This window comes from Pleurodeles waltl, chromosome 1_1 (assembly GCF_031143425.1).
Source record: "Pleurodeles waltl isolate 20211129_DDA chromosome 1_1, aPleWal1.hap1.20221129, whole genome shotgun sequence".
Taxonomy (NCBI): Eukaryota; Metazoa; Chordata; class Amphibia; order Caudata; family Salamandridae; genus Pleurodeles; species Pleurodeles waltl.
In genome coordinates, this window is record NC_090436.1 from 124028455 (window position 1) to 124055300 (window position 26846).

Below are 26846 nucleotides of genomic sequence, written 5' to 3' on the forward strand. Positions count from 1 at the left end.
CGCATGAACTATCATTGTCGCTGCCTACCTATTAGCAATGTGATCACCTCCTCACTGATGTGCTCCTCTTATACACATGCCTCATGACATGCCCCTCTAAACACACCCCTTCCCCGGACTATGACTCTGCTTCTAATGGCTTGGGGTCTCTCATGGGGTCAATCTCCTGTACAATGTACATCATCAGAAGCACAACTTGCACATTTAAATAAATTCACTAAAATAGCACGTGTTGAATTTGTTTCTGACGCAGTCACTGTTTGTACTTCATGAATTGTGTGAAGTCAGTACACTGAGTACTTACCAAAAGGAAATGCATGGCTTCATGTGAGACACCAAGCCACACACAATGACTAAAAGATGATAGAGCTGATTGATAGCTATGTGGACTTGCAAGTAATTTCTGAGTCTCTGAATCATTTTACGCAGTAGGTAGCATGCATGTATTGTGATGACTTGCATGTTGTACTACACAAGTGTCTGGGAAAATCTAGGATGGTGACACCAGTGCAACATTGCTGTGACAACCAAAATATGTGTAAGACTGTGAGGGGCAGCCATGAGTGTGCCAATATCAACTTCCCAGTTTAGAGGAAGTGCAATGACAACAACTTCTAAAAAGAAGAAATCTTATTACTCACCAATCCAAGGAAATGGTATAAGATGACCTGTATTCAGATGTTTAACCATGCGCAGCCAGAATGTCACGTACATGGCTGAAGAATGTCTTGAGTATCTGATGTGATACCATTGCCAAACTGACAGCTACTCGGCCATAGGGGATACACAGAGTCACACATGTAAATAACGACTGGTTGCAAACCCAAAGGCGTGTGTCTAACGTGACCTGTGTAGATATGATACCACCCAGACAGTAAATCATGATGGAGACCATATAGTGGTAAATAACTAGGTTTAATAATACTACAATTGTATGCCTATTAAACTCTACACTTACTAACTTACCTACACTAACCTATACTAGCTTATCTAAACTTATCCCTACAGCTAACATATCTTATCTTAACTTATGCTATACATTTAACACCATATTATAAACATCAACCCCCACCCCCTTAAGAGACAACAGTATACAAGAACAACACTGAATACAGTTAAGCATTGATTAACTTAACATATAGCCTAAACAATGAGGTATATATATATATATATATATATATATATATATATATATGTATATGTTTGTAAAATACATTTTTTTATTTTATTTCTTTTAATTTAACACATATACCCCAAACAAAACCTACCCCCATAAAAACATCCAAGAACAGTAGAAACCTAAACACCCACCCAAAGAATAGAAAATATGTCCTAAAACTATCTTACACTATGCAAACTATGCTAACCCTAACTATTTTAAACCCCAACTATTAAGAACTTATAAAACAAGGGGAAGGGAAGATATACTACACAAGGTAGGTTCCAAAGTTAGCGTCTCCTGGATCTGGCTTCCATGGAACAGGTTATTTTGAATATTTAGTCTGTCTTTCCCTCTAATTGTCCATCCACAACTTTTGGTCAGCCATATCCTGACACATGTATTGCTCAAATGTCTGTGCCCTGAGTGGTGGTCCTGGCTGGGGATATGTGGTGCAGCTATTGGCTGCCTTGAGTAAGAGGGTGCAGAACCTCCAGAGCAATCCCTGTCCTTCTTCTGTGACTTGGCTGGTGTGTAGATGCTGGTTTCAGGTTTTTTGGTGGTCCACCACAGGGAAATGCATGCCTGGACCCTGATGCTTTTCACATGTGTAACTACGGCCCATTCGCCTGAATGCTTTTCCCGCAGCAAGGATGTGCCAGTACCATACTGCCCGTATCTCAAAAGCACGTTTCTGTCCTGAGGACATGTTAGTTACTGAAACATGGATGAGACATGTCATCTAAATGTGCATAGGATGTAGGGTGAAGAAGCATATAATATAAGCAGCATCAGCAGATCACACGCGTTGGCCACCACAACTCACAGAAATGACATCAATGTGAAGGTTGATACACATCTACGCCATACCCACCTTCTACATACTGTACATGTCCAAGGTATCAAAGGTAACCAATGTTGGACAATACCAGTGCACAAGCTTGTAACATCTTCTAAGTACCAGGTGAACATTCAACATGCTCATCCTATACACTAGTTATGTTACCATGGTAGGTCACACTCCTCATGCTGGATAGCTCATGAATGTCATTCAGCATGCGCCATTTACTTTAGATCATTTGACATGTACCATACTCATCAGACCAAGGCCTGCAAGTTCCAAGAAGACTTAACATACCATGTGACTGATATGGCAAGGACAGATGTCGGGACACGCAGCAACATTGATCCTACATGTGACAGGTATTGTATGTGAGAATAGAGGGTGGAATACCCACATGTGATACAGAGATGCGTGAATTCACTCCAGTATCCACTCAACTCAATACATGCATAATCCTAAAGCAACTTGATGTGTCACACTATGCTGCCCAATGCCTGTATATGTGCAAGTAAGTTCAAGTCAGCATGTTGTACAACAACACTCAGCACTGTCATCTCATACGTGGGGGCATGCATGCCCCCACATCTTATATGCACTGTGATCTAGCAACTGCACTGGCTAATACCGTTCATTATGTGAAGCTATTTACATCACATCATGAACGTTCTCAAGACCTGAACTATCTGAAGATGTACTGAGTACAGACATGTCCAGTGACAATCAGGATGACACGGCTTCCCAATGTTGCCACATCCATCATGGAGTATGGGGTATAAACAAGATGGGTGTGCATATCGAATGCAGTGTTCACATGTGGAATGTGGAGCTATGTCCTGCCTATCTGAGGTGCTTATTTACGAGCCACTTGTGCTACCGGGGTGTGCTACTGGTGTGTCACTTTTCATAGGACCAAAGGTGAAGCAATGACTGTGCAAGGGGCTTTATCATAAGCCACTTTGGCCCTCATTACAACCTTGGTGGTCTTCTCAGAAGACCGCTGAGGGAGTGGGCGCTGGAATACCGCCAGTGCTGGTGGTATTTCTGGCTCCCTATTTCGACTTTTCCGCTGGGCCAGCGGAAAAGTCACATCAACATTGCTGCCGGCTCGTAATAGAGCCGGCGGCAATGTTGATGTGCAGCGGGTGCAGTAGCACCCATCGCGCATTTCACTGCCCCAAATTCGGGTAGAGAAATGCGTGATTGGGCTATGCCTGGGGGCCCCTGCACTGCCCATGCCAAGTGCATGGCAGTGAGGGGGCCCCCCCAGGGCACCCCAAGTCCCCCTTACTGCCAGCCTTTCCAGGGAAGGAAGCCTGGCGGTATAGTGGAGGGGCCGGTGGTATGGCCGTGGCTATTGCGCCACGGTCAAAATAGATGGCGGAACACCACCAGCCTGTTGGCAGTGTTACCGCCAGCTTACCGCCGGCCGCCAGGGTCGTAATGAGGCCCTTAGTGACCTATGCACAAGGTCCCCAATCCTAACATGCCCTGAGTAACTGTGTGCTACGTGTGGCACACAGATCTGTACCATGTACGATGGCCAACATATTGCCACCCTGCATATGTTTTGAAACCAGTACTACTGGCACGTCTGGACTGTTATCACTGTGTTTGTCTGCATATATACTGTGTCCAAGAATCACAAAGGCCCTTGCAGCACATGTTGCCACCAGTGCATCAGTTAGTTGTACACCACATCCTGGCCTTACCATCTGACATACTGTCCATATCAAAGGATGGATAATGGAGTCCAAATTGCCATACATAAAATTTTTAAAAGGCATTGTACACATCATACAACTTCATACACAACTCTTGCACTACACATTACACAAACAGGATGACACCTACTATAGCATCGGAGTCTGAAAATCTTGCCACCTCTCCAATGGTGTAGGGCGCAAGTCTTCCTCAACATGTCTATGTGAAAGCCATAGATAGGTCAGGCCAGATAGGCACAGATATGTGCTGGTACCATACATACATGTTTCAGCACCATCTGTCATGTTTCGCAGAGGACATTCCACTGACAATTTTCGCAAGCATAGCACACTGTTGTGTCACTCTGCACATACATGACTCAGGGAACACACTCTTCCATGACTCCCTATACTCCTGCATCATTTTTGTCATCTCATGTACATGACCATGCAACATAATACAGTGGTCAGGCCCTTGATGGACATGGATATTTGTCCCTGGTAACCATGTCCCCTTCCACCATGACACAAGTGTGTTGGTTTTGATACACTTAAAAATCTCCTGGCTAAACACAGGGAACAAAGACCTTGTCATGGATGCAGGTTGGTGCATACACACTACTCGCAGTCTTGACCTTTGTCATAACATAGTAAAGTACAACCTATGGCCATCAGACATGCAAAAACAAAGTTTGAATCAGCCATATGTAAGGTGGACTAACCCACAATACCACTGACCTCAGTTCCAGGGTGGTCAGGAGAATTGGGTGTGCCCACTGGTGCTTCAGCTGGTGGTCTGTGCGCTCAACATCATATATGCTGATGAGCTGGTGGTGTACCTTGCCCCACCGCAGCTTCCGTGCCTCTGTCTCATAGCCAAGGATGACACGGCCACCCATGGTGACAATATTGGGAAGGTAGTGGCAGACAAGAAATATGAAGCCTCACCGCTCATCTGCAATCATATGCCTTGACATGCTCCACCCAACATGCCCCAACATGCCCCACCCAAACTCCACTACAACCCAAAAACCTATATCAATACCCCCAAAGTACTCTAGTAAACTAATCTACCCCAGAGACAGACACTCCACAATAAACAGTTAATAACAACAGAAAAAGACAATGAAACACATAAAGGTAGACTTTTGGGACACATCACAGACAGCAGAGAGCACAACAGACTCACTAAATACCACTCCTCACACCAGCATCACACAACTCCACACAAGCACAGCCTAATAGACTGTAAACAGAAAGTTAAAGTAACTTAACATTACCATGTTTGCAGCGAGGAAGTTCAGTTGCACAACTTCCTGGGCCTCTGTATCACGTTTTAATGTAATGCGTAGGTTTTTTTTGGGACGCATGACGGCCATGCATGTTTTATGTTGTACAATTAACAGGGCACACTATCTTAATTTTGATGCGCAGGTGCGATGCATCATTTTTGTCATATGTCATGTCAGAAAATGACTGCATTCATTGTTTTTTTACTATGCAAACATTGAAATGTGTTTGTTTATTAATGTTGGTCTGTGGGATGCATGGGGGAGTGATATGGACTGCAAGTGTGCCAACATTCTGGCCTTCACATGTGTACAATGTGTGTAATGTGAGTGTTCATATGTGCAGAAACTTGCAGTGTTGGTCTTACACCATGCATGTTTTACAGTTCCTCCGTTTGCTAGGCCACACATGCTTAGGTTAGGTGGCCCATGTGCAAAACATGTCCATGCACATGCTACCATTGATAACTGCATACCTAGGGATGCTGGTGACTTGGCCTTTTATGTGGTGTATCCCAGACCTAAGTAAGTGCATGTGTGTGACAATCTATGGTGTGGCCTGAGGGCCAGACACCATGATGTACTGCAACATGTGTAAATAACTGTTCCCCATGAATGCAGGTTATTGGATATGATGCACTGACATGTGCCATGGTTGGTCCATATGTGACACGTGGTGGGTGGCATATGTTTTTCATGTGTGATATGTAATATCTACTACAGTGGTAAGTTTAGGGATGTAACGTCTACAAATTTTAGTATCGTTCATGAGTAATTGCACACCATCAGAAAAGAAAGCTTTGCTCATTTCAGTGTAGATACATGTGTACTGTGTTTACATGTCCAGAGGTTGTTTTACACACACACCATGCCATATGTTGCATGTTTTCATCTGACCATGTGCAAAGTTACAGGTCACCCCATGGCTGGTGCATATAGGGTGTACACGTAGGATGAGTTTAGTGTCAATTTTGTTTGCACATACTCACCATGTAGTTTTGCAGGGACTTCCCTATTAGCGCTAACTCTGCATGGCAGGACTGCTGTCAGACAAGGGTGGCAAGCTACACATCAGTGCAATACTGGCATTTTAAACACCCCCACAGCCCCTTTGGTGCTGCTGTGGCCCGAGCTCACAGTGTCCCCCTCAGTACAGTTCACTGTACATGAGCAGCAGGCCTGTGACTGAGTACAGAGTGGAAGTACTACCCTCAGGAGATTTTATGGGGTTGGGTGCATACTCAAATTTTGTTACACTACTGCAGTGCACAGTCAACTGCAGAAATCCAACTGCACAACTGAAGTCTCCTGCTGTATTATGTACTAGGAACTTTCAAGTTGTTGATGTCAGCCTTACCCAATTATGTACTAGGGACTTACAGGTTGGTTGTATTGGACTTGTGTTATCATATACTATGGATTGGCATGACTATGTTATTTTATTTGGTATTTGTTCCACTAATGCATTGTTAGGTCATTGGTAGTTGGTTGAACAGGGTCATGTGTGCAGATCCAGGGTACAGACGTTTTCATATTCTATTTTTAGCACTCACACTTGTTGGTGCTGGCCAAGCACACAGGTAGAGTTGCTGGCAACGTGACTGGGGTATTTGCTGACCTACACAATGTCTGTGTTTATGTCTGCGGACTTTTATGGCTACAATTTTGTTTTGTAAAGGGAGGATTTGACTTTGTGTGATAATTCCTACTCTTTGAAGCCAGATTGTGTACTGTAGGCTTCTAGGTCAATGTTGCTGGCACAGTTTGTGCAGATTTTCCTTGTTACACATCTTCCTCATCCTTACTGTCCAGCCCGTCATGCACGTCATGGCAATTCTTACATGTGGACTTTACCAATGGACAGTGCTCCTTCTACAGGCTGAGCAAAATTTGCCATAAAATACTTTAAAGCAACTATGAACAACTCATATCAAATAGACCTGGTGTACTCTGAACCTGAAAAACACCCAATAACAGCCAATGTGACAACACCATGAAAAAAACAAAAAAAAGCACAGACTCCTGTACTTGGAAAGCTGTCAACTGATGTAGTGCATACAGTATATTCTCTACCGTTGGTGTATGTGATAGAGGAAAAGAAAGAGTATAAAGTGATAAATATAAAGAGGGTCAAAAATAACTACTGACACTTCACACCCCAACATATGGGTATGTAACACTTATGTTCTGTCTCAATGGAAAGAGTATATCTCTACAAGAAACGACAAGCACATCATATTTTCAGAAAAACCACTGAAAATTAAAAGAAAAATCTAGTTAACCTCCAAACACCAAAACACTAAAAGCAAAGATCAAAAAGAAGGGCCTTTTCTGGTTTTTAGAAGACACAGTACATACCCACTCATCCAGTAGATATATTCCAACACAATAGGGTCAAACAGCTGGGATCAATTTCATCTTAGAAGAAATTACCATCTCATCATTCCAATGCCCCAATTATTCTACTCCACTCACTCTGATCTTACACTTCTCCTTCTTTATAGTTGAACCAGTCTTGTCCAACAGACCCCTCAAGGCTTGATCATGCTTCTCCACATACTTACCAAATATCAAAATGTCATCTTGCAAGTAAGTGACATGGGGTACTTCCCTCATTAAATGGTGCATGGGATGCTGGAAAATGGCAGCCACAGATGCCAAAATAAAGGGCATCTGTTTGTACCTATAAGCACCATCAGGTGTTATAAAGAGTGTCAATGGCTGTGACTCTGGGTGCAATCCTATCTGGTAGCAGGCTGAGGACAAATCTAATGTGGTGAACACAGAGCTCCCTCGATGGTGGTTAACAATGCACCAATATTAGGCAACGGGTGCCTGTTGACCCAAATAGCTGCATTAAGGTTTCTCAGATCAACACACAACTGCAAATCACCATTGCTTTTTTTGGCTAAGACCACAGGAGTGAACCACTCAGACTCTACTATTTCCTCGATAATTCCCTCATTGCACAGTTTTTTGCTGCAAAGGGTCTCTCTCTCTACCAAAGGAACCACACATGACTTATGAGCTTTAGGCATAACACTTTCCTTAAAACAATCTTGTGCATAAATCCCTTCAGCACTCCCAACTTGTCAGTGAATACACTGAAAAATTATTTGTAAAAAGAGAGCTGAGATGAACTCGCCGCAAGAACCACCTCAGACTGGGCCCCCACAACTTGGTCAGGGTGGTTTGGATTCAGTCTCATGCATAAGACTCTCTGCTGAGGCCAACCCAGCTGACCTGAACCATCCTTAGCAAAATAAACCTTTGAGGGATCTTCTACTCCTTGAAATTCCAATCGAGCTTCTTTATAACCCACTAAGGGGCATATTGATACTCTGTTTGCACTGAATTAGTGTACATTTTCTTGACACTAATTCAGTGCAAACTTAACTCCACATTTATATTTTGGCACTAGACATGTCTGGCACCAAAATATTGGAGTTAAAGTCATTTTTGGGATGTGTGAACCTACCTTGTGTCAATGAGATGCAAGGTAGGCATTCCCGCCAAAAAATGACTCTAAGGCCCTAGCACCTTATTTATCCTCTCATGCATAAATGGTGCACGAGAGGCAGGCAGGCCTAAATAATGGCGCTAAGCATGCTTAGTGTCATTATTTAATGCCTGGGTCGGGGCAGGCGTTAGGGTAACACCATGGAAAGATCCCACAGATACCCTCCCCAGGCTCCAGGGACACCCCCACCCACACCAGAGGGACAGCGGAGGTTGGGGGACCCAATCCCAGGTAAGTATAGGTAAGTAGAGGTAAGTTTTTTGTTATGTTTGTTATGTTTTGTAAAGTGCCATTGGGGGCCCTGAAATGGGCCCCCCTACATGGCACTCGGTGCATAGGGGACCCTTGTCATCTGTGCTTTCCATTGGGGTGGTGGGCATGACTCCTGTCTTTTATAAGACAGAAGTCACGTGTTATGGTAGGTTTTGCGTCAAGAATTGATGCTAGGCAGGTTAGAGTAATTTTTATTGACTCTAACCAGCCTAACATCATTTTTTGGTGCAAAACACCCTTCTCCGTTACCGCCAGCCCCACCCGGCTAACATCAAATTTTGTTATGCTAGCCCACCCTTTCCACCAGATTGTGCCATTGCATTAATATGGCGCACGGCTGGCGTCCTGGAATGGCGCAAGCTGGCACTATCCTGTAATCACACCTATCTGCAAGGGATCTTAGATTGACCACATAGCTCTTCACAGACTCTCCAGGTATTTGACCCCTTTTCAAAAACTTGAATCTTTCCACCACCACATATATCTTCTTGCCAAAATTCACAGTTAACTGTTTTATAACAGTGTCATGGTGATCTAATCTTCATCAGCATTATCCTCATCTTTGGGAATAGGTGGAAGATGTTCTAAAATTTTCCTTCCTTCAGCACCCAAACAATGCTTAAGCAAAGCCGCTTTCCTTGCTGCTGTAAATATATCACTCCAATAGCTTGCACATAGGCTTGAAAGCCCTCCCTCTGCTCATTCCGTGGCACTATATTTTCACCAGAGCCATGCAAAAATATAATGGGAGCTAACAAAGCTTCCATAATGCTACTTCCACCCTCCAATATAGCTTCTTTAGAACTCCTTTGGAAGGGAAAAGGGTGGCACTAGGACAATCCCATAGCTCGTGCAACCCAAGCCGTTATAATGCTTCTTTGATATTCCTGAGCCAAGGGAAAGTGAGAAAATGGTCAGTTTTCGACACAACCTGAAGGACAGCAACATACGGACCTATCTCTGGAGTTGTCCAAAGCCGCCTCCAAAAAAGGAGTGGGTGCAAGTGAGTTTTAGGCCTGATTCCCCTGGCACCCAGGTCCTTAAAAAGAGGGAGCAGCGGAGTACTCTGAAGGAGAGACAAAAGATTCCTCATAAAATTATTTTCGATTAAGTATAAGTCCTGAATATTGGAAAAGCTCCACAATTCTGCACTACAAAGGGCAGCGCCCATGGTTTAAGCTTCGTAAACCTGAAGTGCCGGACGGATAGGTTTAGTATAAGAGAACACAAACTCCTTGCTAAGAAGACCTGTGACCTGCTTGTGCTTTAGTGTCACCTTGACAATGTGAGCCTTCCAATACATGTTCACTGAAATAGATAAGCCTAAATAGCTAAATGATTTCACAATCTCGAGTGGGGTGCCTTTAAGGACAATATTCCCTTTAAATGATTTATGCGGGTTATATTACATCAGTTTGGTTTTAGAAGAATTGATCTCCAGATCCCTAGTGGAACAGAACTCCTCAAAGCATGTTAGAACTTTCTGCAACCCACTCGGAGTCAAAAGGATGTCATCTGCAAATAACAGAACGGGAATTTTGGCTGCTCCCTGGTGCATCTGCCTCTACCTGAGCCAAAAAAGAGGCAATATCATTGAGAAATAATGAAAACAAGGTGGGAGTCAGAATGCATCCTTGCCGTACACCCCTTAACACTGGAATTTTGTTAGTTAGCTGGCCTTGATCTCCCCCACCTGTTACGTGCATAGTTGTTCTCATAAAGGCGTATGAGAGAGAATATGGGTGGGCATTGCCATATCTAAAAGGACCTTCCACAACTTGGCATGGGGTACTAAGTTAAACGCTGACTTCAGGTCTACAAAAGCAACGTAGAGGTTCCCTCCACCAATTAAAACCTTTTTCCAATAGAGAGGCAGGAACCTAAAGACTTGGTCTATAGTAGAGGTTTTCCTACGAAAGCCCGCTTGCAATGGGCTGAGAATATCGAGGTCAGACATCCAGTCTTGGATCTTACCCAACAGACAGTGACAAAAAACTTTTTGTAGACAATCTAAAAGACTGATAGGCCTATAGTGGGAGGGCAACGACCTATCACCCTTTTTGTGGATCAGAACAACACCTTCTCCTTTCCACGAGCCCGGAATAGATCCGGAATAGATCTCTCTAGTCATTTCCTGCCTGTTCATTTGGTGGTAGCTGCACAATATTGGTGATGGACAACCCTCTAAGCAGATATGTTGTATGTGAATAGAAGAGGTGTATTTACAAGTGGCTGCTGACCGCTGAGTGTTATGGTATTAGTAGTAGTGTGAACCAGAAGTGTTATATGTGAAATTAGATAACTATATAATACCCTACCCAGGCAAACCGTAGGCCAGCCCTCCTTAACTTATTTGCCTATAGGAAGTGGCTGCTGGAGAGGTTGATTCCAATCTGCAGATTGTAAGCTGAAGATTGAGTTTGAGGGTGTGATTGTCTTTCCAGTTTCTGTGGCTGGTATGTGGGGATGTTTCTGTGGGGTTGTTTCTGAAACGTATATACTCCTCAATGCTTAGGATGTTGCTTGGTAGTGAGTTCCAGACCTTGGTGACTTGTACTGAGAGAGCAGTGCCTCATATGGATTTCTTATAGCAAGGTGGCATGATGCTAAGTGGTGCAAATCTAGAGCACACTTCTGAAGTGCATTGTCCTGTTTTGTTTGTATTACTTGAATTTAACTTGCAGGTATATCCGTCCTTTTCCTAGGAGGCTTTGTGGACAATGAAAAGTGTCTTGAACATTCCTCTTCTATCCATTTGTTGCCAGTGGAGTAATTGCAAGACTGGGGTCATCTATTCTCATCGGTGAAGGTGGAGAATAAACCTTGCATACGAGGCATATTTGGCATACGATGAATCAAGTTGTGACAAGGTATTGACATAATCAAGCTTGGAGCTTATGAGTGTGAGGATGGCTTGCAGTTTCTGTTGCTATCCAAGGTATGGGAAGATGCAATGTAGTGTTTAGATTGTGTAGGAGCCACTTTTTGTGTGAGGTTGTTAAGATGTGGCATCAAGTATAGGTCTGAATCCTTGATTACCCCTAGGTTTCTGACTTCTTATGATATTGTTGGAGGGGCCTCATATTCCTCAGTCCATATGGGGGTAGGCTGGTATTTTTGCCATTGTCCACAGGTCATAATCTCTTCTTTGTGGTATTTAGCTGTAGTTGGTTATTAATCATCCATGTTTTTAGGGCCCAAAGGAGGTCAACAAGTTTTAAATTTTAGAGGTCTTCCAAACCATCCATTTTAAAAATGATTATGCAGTCATCTGCATAGTTGGAACAGGTGAGGTTGAATGATTTAATCCAGTTTGGTAAGAGGGTCAAGTAGATATTGTATAATAGAGAAGAAATGATGCATTTCTGAGGGAGCCACAGTGTTGTGTGTGAGGAGCTGATGTGAAAGGTGGCACCAATGCTAGTTTGCAGTCACAGTTGAGAGTCCAAGAATTCAGTGGGCATTTGCTTAACTCCTCTCTCACCTTTCACTTTTGATATTTCAAACAAGAAGTGAAAAGATTACACAATTGTGCAATACCATAAGTGATGTTGTTCTTAAGCCAGCAATTTTCATGACCTTTCCCATTCCATGATCATAGCCTATTGGGCTGGGGCTGTCATCTCAAATCAGAGCCCAAATCAGGTGCAACTTATATTTGATTACCATTGCTCCCGGCTTACAGCCCTTCTAGAGGCACTGGCCTGTTGAGAAATATAGCATGGTGAAATAATGTATCTGCTCTAGAGATCTTTTTTTGTTTGAGGGTGTCAACTAGTTTGTTAGGTTAATGTGCCTGTTGCAGAGAGCTGCAAATACCCTTACTAGCAATAGCGTGAATGTGAAATGGTCCAATATAGCCTGCTATGCCACAAAGGGCTGCTATAACAGACTACCTATCTATCAAAAATAGTTTATAATCTAAATAATGCTGCCAGCATGCCGCTTCATCTCCTTGAACCAAATATTGTGGAAACCCTAATCAGGGCATCTGAGGCTGAAAGCATTCATACTATTATTGACCTCTCTCGACTTCTCTGCACAACATTGACAAAGATTTTCTGATTGTTATTTATTGTAATCTCAGATATGTGTAGTATGAATCTGCTTTTTAAATACATTGACTCATTGAAATTCTGCTTTATCTTTGTCTTATTTGTAGTTATTGCAAATATATTGCTATTATGAGGTCCTCTGTAATTAATGCACAAAATGCACAAAACTTGATGAGCATTTGACTTACTGTTTTTATTTGGAGAACTGTAGGAAAGCTGAGTGGTAGGACTAGTATGGGTTCTCAGAGGTTCCTGAATTTTCCTTGATAGAAATATGAGGAAAATCTACTATTAGACACAATTTGGTGCTTTCAAGGCGATCCACACACGCCACACCACCTCAGACCACCCAAGATGTCGTCTTAATTTGCAAAAACTTGATGTTTCCTTGTTGCATTCGGGGCCTTTCCTTGCACGTATGATAGACCAGATGCTATGACAGGACAAGAGTGAGAACGTGGTGTGGTAAGACATTTATGGATTCCTGCAGATTCCATTAGAGGGTCCTGCTTTAACTTTTGGCTAGCTGTGACATCAGCATGCATAGTGTGCCAGGCAATAAAGCAAATTAAAAAAGAAAATCTGTTCTAAAGGGAAGAATAGCCCTTGTGTTTGGTCTCTGATTTTAGAAAATACAATTTTTCTGGTGCTTTTACCAAAAACATTTTCTTTCTCAGCATTGTGGATGACCCCTTAAAGTCCACTGCATTATGAAGGTAGTGCGGTGGACGTCAATAGGTTGTTCTTTGCTCTATGGCAGTTAAAGCTCACCATATCCATGCATCCTGATGTTCTATCTAACAAGAATGAACAACAAAGCAGCAGCAACACAAAGGCCACGTTGCACTGACTTTTTTCCTCCATGGTCATAGTGGATTTCTCCAATTCCAGAAGTCCTCAAAGATGGTAGACGTCATGGACTGGAGAACAGTGAAAGCACAGTGGCCAAAGAAAGGTGCCAACTGCTGCTCATGGTCATGCACTACCAAGAAAAAGTTTCAGTTGCCATATGTGATCAATGGAGAAGAGGGCTAGAGGGAGAATAACAAATAGTGAGAAGTACAGAGAAGATATAACTATGATGTTCTAGAAAAAGGAAAGAAATAGAGAAATAAAGCAGAATAAAGAAAAAACAAGATAAAGTAGGAGAGATAGGAAGGGGAAGGCAGTCACATTCAACTGCAAACAGAAAGAAGCAGTGGAGGAAAGGGTGAGAGAGGTAGTGAAGACAGAAATTAGGAGTTGAAGAGTGAAGAAAGAAAGTAAAATAGAGCCTTCAGGAGGAAACTGAGAGATAGATACATAGGAGAGAATATGATGGGGGATTTAAGTGGAATTTATAGCTTTTCATGTTTTTGCAAATACAGGAGGCCCAAGGTGTTTTCAATGCACACATTTGCACGTCTTTTCTAAAAGGGATATTGGCATCAGATCCAAACATTACCTTGAATACTGTTATTTGAAGTCTATTAAGGTCTAACCATTGTTACTTGAACCAAATTGCGTTTTACAAATTGCCTAATAATGACACACACTTGCTATTTGTTACTGCATGATCCTGGTGAAAGGTGCTGACGCCGCCCCTTTTAATGCATATCAGCCATGCCTACATTTGCTGGTATAGTCACTGGAAAGTACATCCTACTTGCTATGAAGTCCAAGCTCTATTGTGGAGCCGACTTCTATTGTACATTTAAATATGGCAGTCTCTTAACTGTTTTATAACATGAAACTTGACTTTTATCTGCACCAAACTCTCTGCAAGTTAATACATTCCATTTCTAGTACACATGGCAAGCTTCCATGCTTTCTACCTTTGCCACTGAGAGAAGTGCATGCATGTCCAAGCAATGTTAGGCACATAGAGGGTGTCACCTTCAGGATTCTATACAATAAATCTACTTCCTGTGAAACTGTGTACAAGAGAGGAGAATGTTCATAACTTCTGAAGTGGAGGTCTCTGAAGCATCCAAATATGAGGTCCAACACAAGCAGCATCAAATAAAGATATACCAGATTAAACCACCATTCAGTACCTATCTACAGCTCCTCTGACTGGAGAAGTGTCCTCAGCCAGGCTACAGGCCTCGAATGGACCTATCTTAGGCACACAGAATCACCTATCCTTTACCATGGCTGCCTATCTTGTTGGTCCATGACTAACAAAGATCTCCTTTTATACACCACCTTTCACACAACCTGCCTATAACTGTGAGGGGTACATGCCAATGTCAAATCCTGTGTTAAGTCATTGTAGTTTTGACTGGTGCTTTTGATTAAATGTAATTAAATGATCAATATTTTGTCACAACCTTAAAGTGAAATTAATTGTGGGACCTTCCCATCTTTCCCTGCAAAATTGCATTTTAGCCTTTATTTAGGCTTCACCATTGTTGCAGCCCTAAAATGTTTAAAACACGCTCTTTACTACCATTTTCCAAAAATGTCCTTGATGGATATGTTCCAAACTCTCTGCAAAGTTATTTTGAATTAGTGGCAAGTTTAATTAATACTTCATGTATGAAGCTGGGGAGAATTAGGAAACTCCACACTTTACGAAAGAGGTTAAGTTTCCTAGTTTTACTTGATTTAAGTTTTATCCCTTTGGGCCTTCCAGGTATGATGATTTGCTGATGCAGAAGGTCCCAGGAAAGACATCCCCCAGCAAAAAAATGTTGACTAAAAAGGCTGGGCACCCACCACCTCAAATAGGAAGTATGGGAGGGAGGGCTCAGAGCTAAGGCAAGTTTTTTTTGTTTTGTTTTTAAAAAGAACTTCATAAGGTTTGCATTTCCACAAAGCTTGAACAGTTCAGAAAATACACAAAGTTGCAAGTCAGCTGACTTTACAACTTTACATCCATCTACTTTAAAACGTATCTAAATGATAGAATTTAAAGTCAGATTATGAAAGTTGATCGAGAATGCTTTCACATGTTACTTATAAAATCCACATATCCCTTCATACAGGATCACTTGGTGTGCACAAGGTATAAATATCGAAACCAGAATATTAATGGCATATAATATTGAAGACAGAATATCAAATCCAGAATATCAATAGGTAGGTAAGTATAGATTTTCTATACCTTACTCTACATATATGTAACTACAAAAAATATACATCTTCAGGCAACATAGATATGGAATTAGGAATAGGATATTTAATATTTAATACTTCTTGATATGCACTTATCTTTAGATATTCTGATTCTGTCCTCAATATTCTTCTACCACAATAATCTGTAGTGCGATATTTAGTAGTACATCCAATCACACCAATAATAAACAAGCATTTTCAATGCAACGGGGCTCACAATTGCTCGAGTTGGAGCTATTTGTGTTGTAAACTCCTAACCTAACTTTTCTTGGCACACAAATGAAAAGAAAAAAAACACAGCGCGATTGCGCTATGTAAAATGCAGCGTGATCGCGCTGAAATTGAAAACGAAAAAACAGAGCGCGATCCCGCTATGTAAACCCTAGTGCGATCGCGCTGTGGGGAAAATTAACAGATAAAGTAGTTCAGAAACCAGGCTCAAAACATCAAGCCTCGTATGTTTCTAGTAGTTTACCAGTGCTGTGTAGGCGGGCTAAACACTGGAAAAGGCATGACGTATGCATGCCTTTCACAAATGAAAGCAAGCAGATTTTCAAGAGCAAGCCCAGGAAACAATGAAAGAGACTGACGTGACCTGGGCGTGGTTTGAAGCCCAAAGAGAGATTACTTTATGGACGGAGCGCTTTGCGCTCGCCCATAAAAAAGCATTGTGTGCTTTAAAACCTTGCATACTGTACCTTTTTCCTACAGATATTTGGTGAAGGGGCATGCTCCCCTAAAAATATACTTTTGGCTACTGGCTCGCGAATACTCCGCACATAAAAAGATAGGATTGACCTATCCTTTTATGTCAGAGTCTCCGCTATGAGTGCTGAAACTTCAGAGTCTTAAAGGTCGTACTTGTAAAACATAAATATGTCTTTGGCTGTGCTAACCATTTTTATCAGTGTGATTTTATGGATGGTATAAGCAAAGTGATACAGGCTGGGCTAAGGGCCCGATTACGACTAGGGTGAGCACACCGCCAGCCGATGGTGGTGGCAGTCAACAGCAGGCCACCAAGCCGGTAGCATCCTGACTGCTGCATTTTGACTTTCCCAAGGGACTGGCAGTGTGTTGGTGCAGCAGTCAAGCCAGCAGCACGCTTCACCTCTAGTGAGAGCGTGAAGCCAATGCCAGCCCTACTGAGGTGCCAGCAACCAGTCGGGCGCACAGGGTCCTTGCAGTATTGGTAGCAAGTGAGACAGTGCATGCACGATCCGCCGCATTAGGGTCACAAGTGTGAGAGACAGCTCACATGACAGCAGGACACAATTGCCCTAGGGCCATCAATGAGGCTCCTCATCTGCCTATCCATGGGCGGAACAGGTCGGCAAAAAGGCAGATTGTAATTGGGCAGGCAGAGTGCTTGTTGAGATCCCCTCCACTGACCACCTCTACAGCCACCACCGCCGGTGGTAACAATAATGTCGGCAGTGGCGGTGGTTCTGAGGTGGTGTCACCACCCAATTCATAATCGGGTGGTCGGACGATTGAGGAGATGGCAGTCAGACCTCAAACTCAGCAGCAGAATAATGCCCGCTCTAAGTTATGGCCCTGCCCCAAATCAATTACTTGCATTGTTGTGGATCCATTTCAGCGCGTTGCTTGGGCACACTTATTTTAGCTTCGGGCCTGCGGCCTGTGACCTTATATGTATTTTATTTTAATTTAATTATTCTTATTATTTTAGCATGGCTTCATTTTATCAATGATGTTTTATTATTTTTAAACAGTTGCCTTTTCAAGCAGGAATTGTTATTAGTTACTTTTGGACTACATTCTCATCTTGTGCTCTGCTCAAGGCTGCATATGGTGATCTACAAAGTATTGCCTGTCCAAGAGTACGAAGTCTACCTTACACAGAAAAGACGCATTATCATCTCAGACCAGTTCTCAAAAAACAACATGTTTTATTATAAAAACATCACACTGGCACCATTAGGTTAGAGGGGACATTCCAGCCATCCATCTTATGCTGTACCATGTCTTCACAGCTCTGCTGATCTTGGCCTCGTCACTCCAGCCACTTGGGAGAACTGCCAGCAGACCACAAGCAAAAAAAAACTGCTTATTATTCAGGTATGGGGTTAGGGCTTCCTTTCAGAAATTAGTACAGGCAGAGAAAGGCTATCACTGCCATGCTTTCATGTAGAAGCTAGAAGTCTGGGTAGGGATTTAGATTTACTAGTGTGACAGGATGCTGGGACTTTTTATATGTTTCACACTCTTGGTCACAATAATAATCATATTGTGTTTGTTTTTTTAATAATTGCAGCTCATGCTTTTTAACATAGAATACAGTTGCTTCAGTAAAATATATTGAAACCTATTCTCCATTTCTATGTCTGTCTTCCATATATGAGAATGTGTGCCAATGAGAGAAAGGGGTATTATCTGTTCTATCACAACTACCCTGAAGAGCCACAGTGTCGTTTGTCAAGCTGCCACAAATCACCTCTACTTTCTAGGATTGGGTAAGGTGCTGCTAGCTAGCCAAAAGAGGTTATGCCAATAGTTGCCAGACAGTGTGGGATTGACAGAGTCCGCTACACGCAGTGGTGCTGTCACCCAATCCCAGCAGTCTTGCCTCAATGGTAAGAGTCCTACGACAGCATTATTCATGTGACCCTCACACCTTTCATATTAGACATTCCTTCACATCATACGAGAAAGTACTTCATATCAAGTCAAATAACCTTAATTTATTTTTGATATTATAAGTGATCCTCTTTTAAAGTATAATTCTATAAAGCACAATTAGTCAATCATCACATGTGCTAACCACCTCTCAGACCTATGATATCCAAAACATCATGTAAGATAGCTAAATGTGAGGTGGGTAGGAAAGCAATGCTTCCAAATGACCACATATTTATCTAAACTGCATTGACTGAAAACCTGGCAGAGCAATGGGACATGATAAACATTACAATCATACATGCTACATCTCTGACAGTGACCAAGCAAGCACGTCTTCATCAGTTTAAGGGCTGTCCAATATCACTGATTTAAAATCATAAAATACAAACATTTCAGTTTTGATTTGTAGAAGTATCCTGTAACGGTTATGTTACAGAAAATTCCAGTCTTCCGGATTACAGTTTTTCTCGAGTAGAGTCTACTAGTAGAGTATAGCAGTGTTCTGAACCTGTGAATATTATAAGATGGAAATATTAGCTCCATAAAGGCCAGAAAATACCACCAGCACCCAGAAGGAGTGCCCTATCTTCAAATATTGTACTATGGGTGATTCAGGAAGACCAAATGAAAGTTTTCCCAATATATCCCTAAGCCAATGCATCAACTGTTGATACTGCCAGTAGTTTGTTAATATTTATCCCACCTATATGGAACGATTCATTGTGTTCATCTTGATAAAGCTGATCAAGAGTATGCAGACCATCTGGATGCCAATTTGGGCTAAAACAAGAGTCTGCCGCCTGTGTAAATACCTATATTATGCCATATTAGAGCCCTCATATGCAGAGTGAATTGTATCTCAAGTAGGAAAAGGATAGTCTTCAATACTCCCAGAGTTGATCTAAATATAGGATTATCTTTAATAGTCTCCATCTTCTAAGCATAATAGGCTAGGAAGAACAGGTTCAGGCAAGTCAAGAGTTTATGTTGCAGCAATACCAATGGAGGAACCTCCTTTTAGTGCTGCAAATGTCACAACAATTGTGATAAATTGAAAGACAAGTAATACATCAGCATGTGAGAAATCCGTAGCTCCTCGCTGTGGTATGCACCCAGAGTTTAGATACTCTCCTTCTCAGTCTACACATGCTCCATACATATAGCCAAATAGCAGAGCCAATTTATGCCAATGCCTTTGAGTGATAGCATGTTGAAGATGTAATTAAAGTAATACCTGATTGTACATTGCCCTTTAATGTGAGCTCAAGGTGGGTCCATTTCGAAACGTCTTGCTTACTGCTTTTTTATCAGAGGCAGTAGACTATCCTTCGCTATTTTCATCAACCCTCTATAAATATTAATGCCCACTTGTATTATTTCATATTAAAGCCATAAAGACTAGTACTGGCAGTTGCCTTGGACCTTGAAAGGGCCTCTGAAAAGTGCAAAAAGGTCTGAATGATGGACATCACAGAGGGAATCGAGATTCTCATATTGGCAAATATTAATAAAATGTGGTAGGCATACAAAGGTGCTTTGACTTTACCAACACTATTGTTCGATTTGTGCACGCTCTTAGATTGGAGTTAAGGGCTGTAGTACCAAAACTGAATAAGAGGGGACACCGAATGTCCCTGCCAAGTGTTTCTTTTAATGTTCACAATCACTCCAAATTCTAAACACCCCTGTCAGGATGATCAGTCTGTTAAGTCTTCAAAGATAATCCTCCCTTGTTTCTGAACTTTCAAAGCACAAATGAGCAGCAGAAATGACGATACTACAGCAACATGGTATTGAGTAACTAGTGGATATGACCAGATGTTATAATGTGTGCATGGCGTGAACTGAATCGAGTGATGTGCAGATATCATCAGAAATCCTACTGTGGATGACTCAGTTGACCTTCCGATTGCTGTTTATTAATGATGAACAATTGTACTATCAAAGATAATATTTGAGCCCTGAAGAGGCTGTGTTTTTACCATGAAACACATGTTGGCTGCTCAAGCGCTGTTTTCCTATGAACTATGATTAACAAGAATGTATGCTGTTTAAAAACAACATGGATCCCAAGATTTTGTGAACCATTGTGATAAATTGTATATTATGATTTTTAGGGATGAGCGCGCAAGTGCTCTGGCCCCTGCTGTAATCTTTTTGTGGGCTTTTAACCACACCCATGTCATGCTCGTCACTTTCACTGGTTAGTGGGCTTGCATTTAAAGTTTGCTTGATTTCCTTAGTGAAAGGCATTCATACGTCATGCCTTTTCCGGTGTTTAGCCCTCCTCGAGAGCACCGGTAAACTACTGAAAACATATGAGGCTTCATGTTTTCCACATGGCTTTTGGACTACTTTTTCTTTTTCTTTGCTACATAGTGCGATCTCACTGGGCAGTAGTCAAGCGCTTTGCATGACATTGACCCTATTACATGGATAACTGCACTTTTGCCAGTTACATGGATAATTGCACTTTTACCGATACATTTGACTGCAAGCGAACTTCTGTTTCTTTTTGTGTATCTCCTTCACGCTCATGGTGGCCGTCGTCTCGCTTATGTGAAACTGTTTTACTTTTAATTTTCAGCTTAAGGACAAAAAAAGTCCAGTTAGGAGTTTACAAAGCTAATACCTCTAAGCAGAATAAATTACTCCCCACACCTTTATAATTGTGAATCATAAAATAAACAGGCTTTATTAATGAAATTCATACTCAATGTGGCTCTGGTAAGGATACTTAAGATTGCATTCCATCCAATCAAATGCCTTCTTGGCGCCGAGTGAGATGGCTAGCTCTTCTGTTAGGCAATTTTTAGTCTGCCACAGGAGATGCATCAGAGTTTGTAAATGATTTGAGAACATGCACACCAGTACGAAGCCCACCTGAGAAACATTAATTATTATGAGGAGGCACTTGTGCAGCCTTGTGGCCAGGACCTTTCTCAATATCGTGACAAATTGAGAAGCGATATTGGAATGTAGTTTAAACATGCAATGGGGTCTCTGCCTACCTTAAGTAAGAATGTTATTGTGGCCTTGCTATAAATTACTCCCAGGAAGCCTGTGGATTCAGCCTCCTCACAGCCTTAGTGTAATTCAGGGGCCAGCAAGGGTTTCCTAACTTTGTGAATTTTCAAGGGTACCCACCCTCCCCCAGAGATTACAGGTCAGTAATGCCAAGATTGTTTCTGAAATTTCCTCTTCAGAAGTCTCATCCTCAAGAAACTCTCTACTGTCATCAGAAAGAACAGTGAGTTACAGAGATCAGAGGAATTTGTCTATCAGCCTCTACATGTCATTTTGATATAATTTATATAGTCACTCATAAAAGGAGGCAAACCCTGTGAGTAATAGCCAAAGGATGCACTAAAACATTGCCCCAAGCATTCCTGACTGTTGCAGTCAATAGATGAGACTCTGTTTGGTGTAACCAAGCTGCCAGATGCTTGTCAACTTTCTCACTAGGTTCATATTGATGTTGTCTGTTTTACCAAGGTTCCTTCTACAATTTCTGTCAAAATGGTATTAGTATGTAACTTAGTTGTTTCTAGTGAGTGTTCAATCGTCAGTGGGAGGGTTCGCCAGGGTTTGTTGATCTTTTAGTGATTGTCTTTTCGCCGTAGCATCAGTAATCCACTCTGCCTTTTCTGCAGTCCACAATGTATCTTCCAAAGTTGTCAAGCCTTTGTTTTCTGTGAAGTTTGTATGTATGTGCATTCTAAGATTTTCTTTATTCTATGGGTAAAGGTTAGAAATGGGGTATCTAGTTGGTTAGGGTACGCACCTCAGCCAGGCAGAACCCACTCTAGTCAGGGCGAGTGGGTTACACACCCAGAATAACCCCTGCTCACCCCCTTGGTAGCTTGGCACGAGCAGTCAGACCTAACCCAGAGGCAATGTGCAAAGCGCTTGCACAATACACACAACATGTGTGACACAATAAATACACCACAAAAAAAACACATCAAGTTATATAAAAATAAACTGTATTGTAGACAACATTATTAGACCAAACACATGTCAGTAATACCCTGCTACCCAAGCAGTTGTCAGAACATTTCACAGGTTAATAGTACTCTGCAGAAGTAAGCGGTAGTCATAATAAAACACATAGGTCAGATAGACATATAGGTTACTGGTTGTCCTGCAACATAAGAAGAAGTCAGGTTGTCATTATTAATAAAATAATGCACGTCATATTGAACATAAATGCACATAAAAGGAACATTGGAAAATACATAGCGAGTCATGAATGCCAAACACTATATTGTCAGAAATACACCCTCACCTATAGTATCCCAGAGGCAGTAAACCCAGTGTGAGCTTTCATGGTCCGATGGGCGGCAATCTGGGAAAATGTGGTGACTCCTTATTCACATGCCACCTTGCTTCTCTGACCCTCAGCAGGGCAGGGGCTCTCCTGCCCGCCGGCGACTGCATGAGTGCCACGATCAGCACTCTGTGTGGTGGTATGGGGGGTGGGAGGGGCCTGGCGGTGCGGGGGCCTCCGATGAGGCTTCCACCCAGCTTGCTCCCTCCTATTGACCCAGCAGGTCACAGGTCAGCAGTCCAAGGCGGTTCCTGGTGAGTCCCTCCAGCAGCCTTCTGTGACCAGTTCAGTAGTCCATTCATGTCTAAAAATGTGGGGGAAAGCCTCCTGTACTTATACTCATTTTACGCAGTGTCCACAAAAGGGAGAGAAGGGGATTCAACCAGTTCCAACTGGTTCTATCTGTGTCCCCTCTCTCCTCCAGCACAGGATCCAGATATCAGTAGGGTAAATGAGCACTTTGTGTGACTCCAGAGAACAGCCATTACAAATGCAGGTATGCCCTGCCTTTCTTCTCTCAGCCCAGGAAGACCATTCAATATGCAGATGCACCCTTGTGATACCTCCACCCTCCCTCTCTACTGGCTGTCTGAAAAGTATGCACAAAGCCCAGCAGTCACTCTGCCCAAAACGTGGATTGGAGTCAAGCTGCAAAACACCAGAGTCATAAGCACAGAGAAATGCTCACTTTCTAGAAGTGCAATTTCTATAATGGTAATAAAAAATCCACCTACACCAGTAAACAGCATTTCTCACTACCATTACAACCATACCAAACATGCCTACACTGCCCCTCATAAATCAGACAATAGCCCATAGACAGAAGGCAGGGCATTTCCAATGCAATCCTATGAGTAGCACAGCACTCACAGCAGTGAGAAACCAGATAGGCTGTTTGTCACTACCAGGACAGGCCACACAACCAGGCACATGTCCTGCCTTCTACATTCATAGAACCCTGCTCATAGGGCTAGCTAGGGCCAACCTTAGAAGTAACTTACATGTAGTAAAACGGTCATTTGAGGTCTGGCAAGTGAATTTAGATACCAGGTACCTGTGGCAGTAAACGGCACACGCAGGCCCTGCACTAGCAGGCCTGAGACAGGTTTGAAAGGCTACTTCTGTGGATGGCGCAAGCTGCGCTGCAGGCCCACTAGTAGCATTTAATTTACAAGCTTTGGGTATAGTGAGACCGCTGTACAAGGGACTTACAGGTAAATTAAATGTGCCAATCTGGTAAAAGCCAATCATACCATACCATAACGTCAGCAAAAAGGGTCAGAAAAAATAGGAGTAGGAAGGTAAAAAGTTTAGGGAATGACCCTGTAGAAAGAATGCGCACATATGCCAACTGGCCAGTGGTGGTGATAGCTGTCACGCCTCTAGTTTCAATTATATTGGGCCATGGTCAGTGACTCCACAGTCTAAAACGTTGCAATAAGCTCCATCAGGGAGTAAATAGTTGATGCATGTCAGGGTGCAATGAGGGCATGGGTGCAAGGAATAATCCCAATCCGCAGGATGCCACAGGCACCGAATATGTACATTATTGCTGGTGATAAGATTTCTCAGGGTGGCCGAGTCATGATGTCTGTGTTTTTCTCTATGTTGTAATGTAGTAAGGAGGGGGTCAGGGGCTACATTCCAATCCCCGCCTATACGCACTGAGGTTATACCAAATTTAAACAGTATCCGAGTCAAGGGTGCCAAGAATCACTCTTTTCAAGTGTTCAGTGCATAGATCATACCAACCACTATAATCTTGTCTGATATTTTCAGTTTATAAAAGGCAAACCACCCTTCTTCATCTGTCAATTTACTAAGAACTTTGCATGGGAGCTGTTTGTGAGAAAGAATTTCAACACAACATTTCTTAGAAAAATTCCAGAAAGTTGAGGGATCACCATAAATAGCTGTGCTTCTACTACTGCTACTGCTGATAACCACCTCTTAGTCTCTGTTGAGTTTCTGGAATTCTTCATGAGAGTAATGTGTCCCTCGCAAAAGTACTATACCCACCTCCTTTGTGCTTAAATAGTGTAATTTGTTTTGTTTCACAAAGTGTGACATACCATTAACATTCAGCTTGGCTATGGATAAAGGAGTAGTCAATGAGTCCCTCTGATGTGTTAGCATTACCAGAATCAACTCACTGTTGGACATTTTACTTCACCCAATGTGGAGAAGGACAATGATGATGTAACACAGGGGAAGTGTTTGGTAGAGCTGTGGAGTATAGTGGGGAAAAATAGAAACAATCTCAAGCAGTCAACATTGCAGGAGGGAAAGGGTGATCCCAAGGAGTACAGTGAGGCAGCAGATACCACTCAAAGCAAGAGTTTGTGGAAAAAAAGAAGGATAGGGAAATTGATTGAAGGGACAGGGACCAAAGATCCCAAGCTAAGGCTAGGATCTGATATCTGTGTGTCACAAGCTAGTGCCAGCACTGTGTGCAGATATCTTTCCAGAGCAGTGTGGTCTAAAGTGACAAAATAAGAACAAAAACAAAGAACACAGAAGTCAGTGGGAGGGCAACACTCCATGGCACAAGGCAGGAGAAATGCGAATATGTGATGAGGTTATGCTCATTCTAAGGACAAATAAAACCATGGAGAGTTTAAACAGACATTGCTAGATCATATCTGTCTACACAGAATGAATATATGTATACAGATGAGGAGTGAGGCATGGAAGAGAGTGTATGCATTGCTATCATTGCATGCACCCAAATAATAAACTAGTAGGTTGATCACAACCATTTAAAGCTCATCATTGAGACTGAAATCATAATCAAAATCAACAGTACAAACAGAAATACTGTTTCCTGAGACATAAATGAAGAAGGTGTACATTCCCTACTATGGCTGCTCTCTCACGGGAGTCCGTAAAGTGAGTAGTTTACTTTGTCATAATAATCAATAACAGACCTACATCCTGAACTAGGACATTGGAAATGCAGCTCAAAGATAGTATGCCCAGAAGCAAAAGGAATCCAGTGGGGACAATATTCACCAACATTAAAGCATTCTTCAGGGTAGAAAAGTGAGCAGCATTGAAAAAGATCAACAAGCGTTACCTGGGCTCGTCCTTCAAAAGAGGTTTGGAGAGAATGGTACCCGATAACATCGACCCATTGTTAGCCAGTGCTCAGCTATATTATGCAAAGTGAATGCACCTTCATGTGTCTCTGTGCGGCAGGATACAAGTGACAAAATGGTCATAGTACTCAGGTTCACCTGTGTGATGGGAGTGCTGCCGCTCCCGGTCAGAATGTCACGTTTGCAAACAATTGATCATGAAATCAAGGCCTTTATATGGGGCAATTCCTGGCCCACATTGAAAATCCACAAGTTGATGGCTCATAGGCAGCAGGGTAGCCCCAGTCTCCCATCTACACTACTACACTTCCCTGCAGCTGTGGCAGCTGGCCGTTTCGCTAACCAGGAAAAGTGGACCCCTACCCCCACTTATGGTTAAATATCAAACATCACTTTTGACAGTCCAGGTTTACATCTGCTTTATAAACACAAAATCCCTTCTTCCCTTGTGCAAAATCCGTTAATACATTTAACGATGAAGTCCTGGTTCCGAGCCCACAAATGTTTGAGGGTTTATACTTGGCCGCATAACAACACACCCATCTGGAATAATGCTGTCCCCGGGATTGTCAATGATACTGACTGCTAGGGCCTGGGGCACAGAACCAGAATACTGACTCTAGACCACCTCATATTGCATAATGTTGTACGTTCCTTTGAATCACTTCAGGATGAATTGTAGCTCCCCACCCATCATCGGTTGCATTATGGCCGGAGACTAATGGCAGAGGATTCTTCAGATTATCCTGAATCTGACTGGGTGACCTTGATGAGGCCTGAATAAAGGGGTTCAGGAATTTCATATGAAACTGTGCCTCTTTTCAGGATGCTTCAGG